This window comes from Uloborus diversus, chromosome 1 (assembly GCF_026930045.1).
Source record: "Uloborus diversus isolate 005 chromosome 1, Udiv.v.3.1, whole genome shotgun sequence".
Classification (NCBI taxonomy): Eukaryota; Metazoa; Arthropoda; class Arachnida; order Araneae; family Uloboridae; genus Uloborus; species Uloborus diversus.
The window spans coordinates 215,988,236-215,999,586 of NC_072731.1; the positions used below are offsets into that span (position 1 = coordinate 215,988,236).

At 33.8% G+C, this 11,351-nt stretch overlaps 1 non-coding gene across 1 annotated transcript; it reads right to left on the reverse strand.

The window, feature by feature from the left end:
• Nucleotides 1-10,223: 10,223 nt before the first annotated feature.
• Trnak-cuu (transfer RNA lysine (anticodon CUU)) lies at nucleotides 10,224-10,296 on the reverse strand. Its single transcript has one exon. It is a non-coding gene; the product is annotated as a tRNA-Lys (tRNA).
• Between the last annotated feature and the right edge of the window lie 1,055 nt (nucleotides 10,297-11,351).

An 11,351-nucleotide genomic window follows, 5' to 3' on the forward strand; every position in this document is an offset into this window, starting at 1 on the left:
TTATAAAAAAATTTAAATATGTGTTATTGTGTACTTTGTTTTTATGTGTCAATCTCAGTTAATATTTGGCTATGTATCAAGCATTATGAATTAAATGTTATAATATGCAAATTGTCAGGTTTGATAGTTCGTCTTTAAGGTTGCATGTTTTCATTCTCTTGTAAACAGTGTAGCTAGATTGTATGAAGTAAAAAAAAAAAAAAACTATCTCTTGTAATTAGGAACATAGTGCTTCAGTATTATCTAAATGACGATATCTCTTTAAATATTTGCATTAGCGAAACGCTTTAAATTAGTTAAATGTGTATTAATTTATTTAACAAATAGATACATATATGTATTTAAAAGTGTCTTCATTTTTTTCGTTTTACAAGCCTCAATTTTACCAAAGCAAAAAAAAAAAAAAAAAAAAAAGAAAAAAGAAAAAAAAAAGACTTAATAAAATAATTTTGTATTTTTACACCATATTAAAGTATTTGACTTATAATTTATATGATACTTTGATTTATAATGTATGTGATACTTTGATTTATAATGTATATGATGTTGCTTTTTCAAGGGGGGGTGGGCGCTTCATAGCATTTTATGGGTGCACCATCACTTTTATGGTGGGGGAGGGGTTATTCTCGTATATATGAAATGGAATAATCATGTAATAGAGTTCAATGTTTTAATAAATAAAATATATAATGCATTTTGCGCACACTGTAAAAATAAAATCAGTAACCTATTTTGAATAAGTATTTATATTTGTGATGAGCTGGAAAAGGGCAAGAACAGAAGAATCAACCCGAATGGTTCCAGCAGGGGGACTTGGTGTCATATTTAAATTCATCAATTTCTCTGTTGGTACTTTTCGGTACACTTTGTTCGTCAGAGAAATTGACTTGAGGTGAACGAATTCCGGAACGCGAAGGGTAGGTAAGTCCTGTCAAATTTTATCCGAAGATAAAAGCTATCAAGTTTGATACAAGATATGTTTTTAAGTTCTGCATTAAATATACAATATGTTGATAGTTTTGTCTTGAAAATATTGAGAGAAAAACTGAAGTTTAAGATTGTTTAACAAACAATCCCCACTTTTCAGAAGGTACCCCCCACTCCAATTCCCCGACGATTTTGTGATTAGGAATGAAACTACTAGATTATTTCATAATTTTTCAAAAATTTATAACTGTGCATATGTTATGCTGTTAACCATGCTATTTGTCATTAGAAATTCCAAAAAAAAAAAATAAAAAAATCCACGAATAATTCTAAAATTGCTTGTATTATTGCTCTTAGATATGAAAGAATTGAAACTGATATGGTATGCAATACTATAATAAAGAATTATGTTTTAGAAAAAATCGCGGAAAAAGGATTCCGAAATTCTCGGAAACGTTTTTGAAAATTGTTTGGAGAATTCCGAAATACTCGGAAACGTTTTCGAAACTTTCATGAACCACAGCTGCACAGAATACTCAGAAACATTTCTGGAAATTACGGAAAGAGGATTCCGAAATACTCAGACGTTTCTGGACATTACAGAAAGAGGATTCCGAAATACTCAGACACGTTTCTGGACATTACAGAAAGAGGATTCCGAAATACTCAGAAACGTTTTTGAAACTTTCATGAACCACAGCTGCACGATATACTCAGAAACGTTTCCGGATTTTTTTTACAGTGTACATACATACATATAGACACAATGATATTTGTAACGAAAACATATGTACAGGCTTCAAATAGCTTGGCTAAAAGAACAACTTATTAAAAGCAGAAGTGATGTTTTTTTTAAATTTTTTTTTATATATACAATGAGACTTGTAACGAAAACATATGAACATTGTACAGGCTTCAGGAAACGTGAATGTATATCACCGCTACTGACTGCCGAATGAAATCCTAACATTTTCGATAAACCTTCGTGGAAAACAACTCCAGCTTTATTTCAAACTTTGACTCAGACACGTTTTGTGACTTGAATATAATTAAAAGAAATTTTTATTTCAGGATCGGGAATAGCAATCGCTTTTGAAATATCGGGTACATTTTCATAACGACCGGGTGGAATATTCCAGGGTTGTACCAAGGGTACAACAAGATTTTTTTTTTTTTTCTGGGGAAAGGTTTGTTCCTAAAAATTCTTATATGTCTATAAACTATCACACTAGGATTGGTAACTGAATGCAAGGTCAAGAATTTGGAGGAGTAACCTTAAGAACTACCAGATGGTTGCGCCCTTATTTGCCCCTCTCTAACTCGAAGCCTGGCTGCGTCCATGCACTCAAGACCAAAAAAAAAAAAAAAAAATCAGCTATATTAAATGTGTAGTATGTTTTTTAAGTAAATTATTTACCCATTTCAAATATAGGGGAGAGTGTACCCTCTTTTAGCTAACTATTATTTTGTACCTTGGGACACTTTTCATATTTTAATTTTTAACGTCAAATATTTAAATCAAATTTAAAACCTAAAAGTCACATTTCAATTCTTAAACATATTTCTATGCAATATATTTCTTAAAATTCAGTCAGTTTGAAAATAAAATATTGCCAGCCGTTTAAAGCAAGAGTTCCAGACTGTCCCAAGGATCTTGTACCTTGGGACATATCCTGTTGTAGCATGGAGAACTTTTCATGATTCAGGAAACCGCCATGTACTTGCATCAATTTTGCACCAAAAAAAAAAAATGTTTTTTCGTGACAATGAATTAAATTACGAATAATAAATAATGGATCATAAATAATGAATTATTAGCGATCATTAAGAGAAAAAGAGTTAATAAAACCGCTGTGAATGTTACGTAAGTCACTATGGCATTGTTAGCTCCACTGATAATTTGTATTTATTGCAGGAGAATGCATAGATGACGATTGGGAAATGCATCCAATCGGTACAGTCTGGTTTGACTACAAGAACTGCGAAAAATTAGAATGTATATTTCATAAGAGAATATTGTATGCCAAAGGCTATGGGTAAGAATTCTTTCTCATTTTGCTGACGCTTTAAAACGACGTTAGTTTATTTACTCATTTTGTGCCATGGAATTTGAAATTGCTTCTGAACTTCATGCTTACTTCTAAAATTTTATTTAATTGTACAATGCATACGCGTGGCGGAAAAAGACATTCATTTCTTTCTCTCTGTTGGCAACAATCCACTTCCAGCTCAGTCACTTCCTACAGACTGATGAGTGCTAATAAGCACAAAATGCAGTCCTCGACTGGAATCACTGAGCTGGAGGTGTATTTCATGTATTTCTGCTTTAGCCCTGGCTATAGGGCGGTAACTTACTGAAAATGCCACTGCCTTTTGCCTTCAATCTTCGAGTTGAACCGAACCAATGCTTCGGTCACTCGTCTGGTTAGTGATAATTCTGTATTAGCTACCAGTTTGTTTGGCACTCTTGGCTTCCTTAAGAGGTTTCCACCTCCAGCTCAGTCACTTCCTAAGCCGGGCTGATGATTGCTAATAAGCACGAAACTGCAGTCTTCGGCTGGAACGACTGAGCTGGCGGTGTATTTCATGTATTTCTGCCTTATCCCTGGCTATAGGGCGGTAACTTACTGAAAAAAAAAATAACGCTTCATGAATAACTTTTTGAATTAATTTCAGCTGCAGTACTATCGGCGTACCTGAAGGGTGTAAAATAGTCAAAGGGAATGGAAGACAATATCCTTACTGTTGCCCAAGAGTAAGCTGCAAAAATGGTAACATTTGGTAACACTAAAGCATCTGTCCGTATCAACTACATGTTCACAATTTGTGCTGATGCTTTTGGAAATACTTTCAGTAGTGGTATAAAACTCTGTACCTTGGAACAGCACAGGTGTTGAGGCAGAAAGTAATTTATGTCATTTTCATCCTATTTTTAACTTTTTCTGTAAATCAATCAATAAAATATCAACCGTAATATTAATGATGTTGCTTTTTGTTTTCTTCTTATTTATTTTTTTTTTTTTTGGTTTGCAGTTTTGAATGTCAAGAATAAATTAAAAATTGCGTTCAGAGTTATTGCGATTTGACTGCTCCTGGCTGCAGGTAAACCAGTGGTTTCTAACCTATGAGGCGCGCCTCCGTAGGGAGGCATGGAATGATTGAAATTGGCGCAATGCAGCATGTCCAGTTTCATAAATGCAATGGAAGAACTGTGTCAGGAAATAGAAATCAGTAAAATAGCATCGCTGTGGCATTTGGGTTTGAATAAGAACATTGATATTTTTTCAATAATTCACCTTTTGAGAAAATTCGTGTTCAAAGCAAGCCTACCCATCCAATTAAAATTGAATTTGTTGTTGTTTTTCAGACACATAATTTTGTATGGGTTGCTGAATTTAGAACACTATCAATACTCGTGTTTCAATGTAATCCTCATATATATAACAGCGAATGATCGAGAAACGGCAGGGGCGGCATTTCAGCATTTCGTTTGGGGGTTCGAGTTTTTTGAACATGAATTTTCTCAGTACGGTATATTGGTTAACAGGAAAGGATAATAAAATGGTTTTAATGTTAAGAACAATAAAGCAATATTGAAGTTGAGACACAAATGTTATCTACTATAAAATGACTGACCTGATTGAAATAGTCAAAAAAACAATGGAAGCAATTCACAAAACAATTCTTCTTCTCTCAAATTTCACTTACTATAAGTAAGACGGCATTTCCACGGTGTCAGACGTAGAATTTGCACGAAATTTACCAATAAAAGTTCACATTTTTCAGAGTTAAAATGGATGAACTGGGCCAATTTTTTTTCTCAATACTTATGTATGTAGGAACAATATAAAAACTTATAGAATTTCTGAAAAAAAAATTCCAACTATAAATATTAAAAATAAAAAACCTCATGGTGTCGGACGTAGATGAAAGGGGAACTGAAAATTGACGTGCGTTGAAAAAAAACCCAAGTTTCAGCTCAATGAACTGTTTTCAGATTTTTTGACTACTTGAATGTTGAAAAGTAAAGCTGAAATATGAATAATTTTTCCTTTTTCACCAAATTAATTCACGGATAAATAAGCACAATTTTTTCCCCCTTGGTGTCGGACGTAGAATAGTTGGTGTCGGACGTAGAATGTGCAAAGCAGACAACATTTGACATGAAATAAACATCTTAAAAAGCTGTTTAACTCTTAATTTGTTTATGGAATTATATATTATGGTATTTTAAAGCATAAAAAAGGGGAAAATAGGCATAACAGGAGTCTGTGTAGAATTTTTCCCAGGGCTCCATTTTTTGTGAAAAATCAAATAATTTTGTGAAAATTGAAATAATTTGAAACTAAAAGTTTTATTCAAAAAGAATGTAGGGGGGGGGTCATGGCCCAAGTTATGTCATAAAACTTGTTTACAAGGAATGTTTTTCAAGACATTTCTTTGTTTTTCTGACAAAATACTATTCTTCTGGGTGTTCTTGAGGGATTTGGGAGGGGGGGCAGGGGGGATCTCATTGTTTTTGGGGAGATGGACACCCCTAATGTATCAATATCTGTATACCATTCCAGGAAATTTGTATTTTAAGTCTTCACTCATAAAATAAGGAAAATACTATAACGAGAACAAGAGAGATTGGACGCATTTTTTTTTTTTTTACAATCTCTATGTGAACAACAAAAAACTCAATCACTAGGGTGAAAAGAAATGAAGATTGATTTGTAGAATTTTAATGAAGAAAAATCTAACTTATTAACAAATAATAAGAAATTTGGATGTTGGTTACAAATTGTTGTAAACGAAACTGAGCATTTCTAGGCACAAACAGAGGTTGTTGTGAGTTCACCAAAAATACCTGAGAGTTTTTAAGTGAAAACTGGGTAAGGGAGGAGTATTATTTTTGAACTGAGAACCCTAATGCTTCTTAAATATTCATAATTTTATACATAACTACTTTAATCGCTATTGATAAACATATGAGACTCATTTCTTATCTTCAGATATTTTCCCCAGTCAAAATATTGTGTATATGTTCTTTAAATTTATGTTATGTAAAAATATAAATATAAATACATAATTAGGCATGAATAGCATGTGTGAATTATTTAATTTAACCGGGAATTTTCGTATACTTATAAACCTAGTTTCAGTTAGGAAAATATTGGTGTCGGACGTAGAAATTTTTCTGACCATTTATTTAAGCATAACTAGTTTTTTGAAATTAAATTTAAATGATTATTTTTAATTGCATATAAAATCTTTATTTGCAGACAAAATATTTTGTAAAAATCTCCACTCAGTTTTAGATAATATAAACTTTCAGCCAATTTGGTGTCGGACGTAGAATTACAAAAATGCCTTATATGAAAAAATCCCTAAAAATTGAGTTTTGCAATTAAAGTGCAATTTTTTTGTATATAACTCTTCTAGAGAGTTCTGAGAAGCATATTTTAGAGAGAATGTTTGAAAAATGAGACAATGTAAGTATCAAACAGCTATTCTTAAGTCGTATAAAAAAAAGTTACTCGTTAGAACATGATCATAACAACCTGATTTGAAGCCTCAGAACGCTAATTAATTTTGCTTTTGTTGCATATTTTTGTTATTTCCATACACTTCAGACAATTACCTTTCCACTGATACCAAAATTATGAGAAAAAGATTATTTTAAAACTCTGCCATCTTTTACCTTTTTCTGTGGAATTGCCCAAGAGTAATATATTTTTTTTTTCGCTTTCTATAACCGATCTACATAATATTGAACAGACCAATGATAAATATATCTCATAAAATCCTGTCTAAATTTCTTGAGAAGCTGAATTGATCATTTTATTTAAAATAGTGATTTAATATTTTGACTAAAACTTCATGTGGTTTTGTCACCTCTTCTGCATTGGCATACAGTAAAAACTGTTACGGAAAGTTCTGTCACAAAGTTTTACACTTTGTTCAAGGGCTCAAGCATGCATTAGTGTGAAAATTATTAAGAGTTTCAAATGTCAATCCAAGAATTAAGGTTAGCGGATTGAAATTTTTGTGATAGAGTGTAGCATTGTTCAAAAAACGCTCCACAGTATAAATAAAGTAAACAATAATTCAAACAAAATCACACATATTAAAATGACATCAGATTTTCTATCATTGAAAAGGTCGCTTTCTTCTATGGAGCTTTTATAGATTTAACTTTTGAATACCATCAAGTGTCACTTAGAGATTGTCAAGTAAAGAGCCTCAAGATATATTTGTTGATATGAAAGTATTTTCCGATGTGAGATGTTTTTCATAAAGAGCATATATTTACAAAGAGTTTCTAAGAAAGCATATAATGCATCGAGTTGCTAAAATATGTTTCTAGTACAAGGAATCAATGAACACTTATTAGCTAAACATTAAGTTATAATATGAGCATAAAAATTTATGTAAAATGACATGGAGTTTACGCGTAGAAATTGCGCAGTCTAAACACTGTACGGGCATCTCATAGAAGATGCATCAGCATAACATAGAATACACAATTTTGAAATATTTAACCCATATGAAGAGATTACTTCTTTAGTTAAGGCAAACAATTATTCTCCATCTGTTTTTTCTGTTCTTAAAATGCAAGCAAATAATTTTCTAAGTTATCTAAATTGAATTTAGCCATTTTTTAAAATTATTCTTAGTAAAAAATTTGGGGGTGCAACCGCCCCCTCTCGCTCCCCCTATTTGCCGCCGTTTAGAAACGGCATGATAATTTGATAATAATATTTTCTGGTAATATTTGAAATGCAAGGAAATCCTTTGAAAATGCTTTATTTTGACAGGGCTGAACTGGATCCGGTAATTTGACTTGTTCTACTTGTAATACTGTCATTTTAGAAGAAACACACTAGCGCAGCCAGAAATACCTTCTAGTGGGGGTTTTTGATCAAAAATTCCTTCTGGGAAGGGGGGGTGATGAAAAATACCTCATAGAGTGTTTTTTAAGCAAATATACCTTCTGACGGGGGGGGGGGGGGGTTAAAGCAAAAACACCTTCTATAGGGGATTTTTTGATCAAAAATACCTTCTAAAGTTTTTTTTTTTTTTTTTTGATCAAAACAGTCCTTTCATATGCATATAAACTACTTTAGTGGAATTTGCATGTATGTTAAAACCAATGGCTGCGGCGAGGGTGTTTTCACTCCCCAAATCCCCCTTCGCTGCGCCACTGAACAAACGTAAAAATGGTCAACGATGTACGCTATCTACTGGATTTTAGGATTAATCTACTGTAGTTAAGGTTAAAATTTCAACTATCAAAAAATACTACCAAACAGGCAATTGATTCATTTAAATGTAGAAGCAATTTTCACACCGTCATATCTTGACGGGCGATTTTATAGTGATTAACAAATATGCTTGCTGCATAAAAACCAGAGCTGCTGAGTCGGAGAAAAAAAATTACCGACTCCGACTCCGGAAATCTTAGAACCTTCGACTCCAACTCCACAGCCCTGACAAAAACTATTTTGTATAAAATATGGGGTTTTTTCCCCTTAGCCGTTAAACAATTTGTAACTTTCGCATAAAATTTTTGAAATTGAATTATTACGAAATTTGAAGGGTGGAGGCAAAACAATTTCTTCAAGAATAAGAGGGTTGGGGAGAGAAAATTAAAAAACCATTGAAATAAGCCTTTTTAGCAAAGATTCGACCATTTTTTCGGACCCACTGTTTTGGATCTTGAGCTTCAGCCCTCATTAACTTATTAAACTCAGGCCTGTCATTTCAAAAACTTCCGGGTGGGGGGGGGGGGCAAAGATAATATACTCAATGTAAATTATACCGAAAAACAGCAAAAAACACGCCTACTAACATCTATAATGACAATAATTTTCCGAATTCGGGGGGGTGCGCAATTGATTCCCCCCCCCCTAAATGACGTGCTTGCCGTATTTTTTCCATTTTATTGCGTTGGACCAATACCCTAGGACTTTAAGGGAATAAAGAAAATTTCGTTCGGGGTTAACAAAAATATATTTTTTTAATTTGAACTTTTCTGTCGGTGCCAGATCTCCGATTTTTCCTGGTCGGGGCAAATCTTTGGCCGCCCTTACCCATCTTCTTTCAAGTTATTAAATCGAGTTTCAACGAAAAAAAACACAGAAATGGAAGGAATTCGCCTCCCCCCCCCCCAAGTTGCTGCTCAGGGCAATGATTTAAACAGGGGTTTCCACCCCCTGACAGCAAGGGCGCACTCCCTAAATATCGCGAAGACCCCCCCCCCCCTCCAATGAGAAAAATACTCGTCAACCCCCCCCTAAAAATTGCAATGGCGCAGTCTGCGCAATGACCCCTCCCCCCCCCCCTAGGTGTGGGCACCCCTGATTAAATGTCTAAATTTAATGCTTTTTTTTTTTCAAAAAAAAAACCCCTTGCATACAGTTAGCTTAGATAACTAATGCGTGGTAGCATGAAAACAGTATACTCAATAGTGACACCATGTTTTTTTTTTTTTTTTTTTTTCTTCAAAATTTAGAGCGAAAATTCAGCGTGGTTTTAGGGGATGTAATTTAGAAACTTTAATCGTACATTATTAAGCAACAAAAACTAACCAGTAAACATCGCAAGTTTTTGTACGTGTTATAATATTTGAGACGAAATGACTTTAAATTACAGTTGCGTAAAACTTTGAATTTTTCCAGTGTTATTATTTTTTTCTTCTTTTTGAGTTGTGTCACTTTGGTGCGATATATTCGTGTTTTCTTGCGTCAAAATTATAGTTAATATTTCAAAATCATTGAATTTCTTTATAAAACTTTAAATTTTTTTATGTCTTTATATAAAACTGAATTCCCGACGAATTTCGACACAAAAATTCAAGTTGCGTGATTATTTTTGTGTTAAATGTTCAGCAAAACTGAAGTTATGGGGACTAACTTCACCAATCACAAAAACAACAGAAATCGACACGGCAACAATGTTTATTTGAAAAATAAACATCAGGTGCGGGTCTTCTTGTGTGAGAAAGAAGTTGAAGAAAGAGAAATGTTTATGTAAAAATATGCACGATAACAGACAAATGTAAAGAAAAAAATAAAATAAGGATAAAAATATCTGTTACTTAAAAAACAAAATATATGATTTTAAAACTAAAAAAAAAAACCCCCTGCCAAAGCAAGGTATACAAATTATACGGAACATATTTTAGTTTAATAAAAGAAATTTCAAAAGAGATAATGTCAAACGATTATCTTTTTGCATTTCAACATAGCCTCATGCTTTTCACGAATAGATCTATGAAATGTACTAATAAATAATTATCTAAAAAAGAACGCCCAACGTGGGGCTCGAACCCACGACCCCGAGATTAAGAGTCTCGTGCTCTACCGACTGAGCTAGCCGGGCTACAGGAATGGGTGTGTAATTTAAATTTAAAAACAAGCCTAACATTTTATGCCTGAAATACTTTAATTTCCTACAGCCGAGGGGTGCAATTGCAATCGTCTGTCCCTCCAAAATGACAAATCTGGTCAAGATGCTTTGGCACAAAAGTATTCCGTGCTTCACTCGCTAGCACTCAAATTATCACAATGCAAAAATTGGAGTGCGGAATTGTGTTTTGTTTTTTGTTATGCTTTTATTCTGCGAAAAGGAATGGATGCGGAACACCTAGCGTCTCTAAAATAAATTTCCGTCGCCTGTTGTGACGTGCGCATTAATCAGTGAATTTCTATATCCAAATGGTTGGAAAACACTGATTATTTTATAGAGAGCATTCTCCTTTCAAGAGTAAAAACATTTGAGACAGAAATCTTACCCCTTTCTGCTAAGAAATGTACTTTATCACGAATATTAGAGGGTACATGAAAATAAGATCTTGGATTGAAGGATTTGCATTCCTAATCCTTTTCTCTACTTACGAAAAGAAAAAAAAATCTTGATCAAAAAATGCGAGATTTTCACAATATGTGCTGCCATCTGTCGGGCTTAGATGGCACGATTTATAGTTTCAGGACACTGCACTCTCTCACTCTTTCTAAAATCGACTCCATGGACAACACAAATCCTCGGCTCGAAGGCTGTTTTACTACTAGGGCGGAGGAGTTCATGACGCCAATCCAGGCCCGACATTTGAGCAATCGAGGAAGGGGGGGGGGCGTGATTACCACCAGGGCTGTGGAGTCGGAGTCGGACTGATTTTGGAGTAAAAGAGTTGGAGTCGGAGTCGTTAGAAAACATGCCGACTTCGAATTCGGGCTTCTTTTTTTCTTTAATTTTCACTGACTCTATTTGCATTTTTTAAAAACTGACTACCAATTGGTTGAAGTACATGTATAAAAAGCTATTAATGAGAAAATAACTGCCATTATGGCAATCAGCTAGCTTGAGTGCTTACCGAACTTTCTGTAGCCGTCCCCTAGTTTGCTTGCTTTTTAATTTAACTAATAGCAACCGTCGCG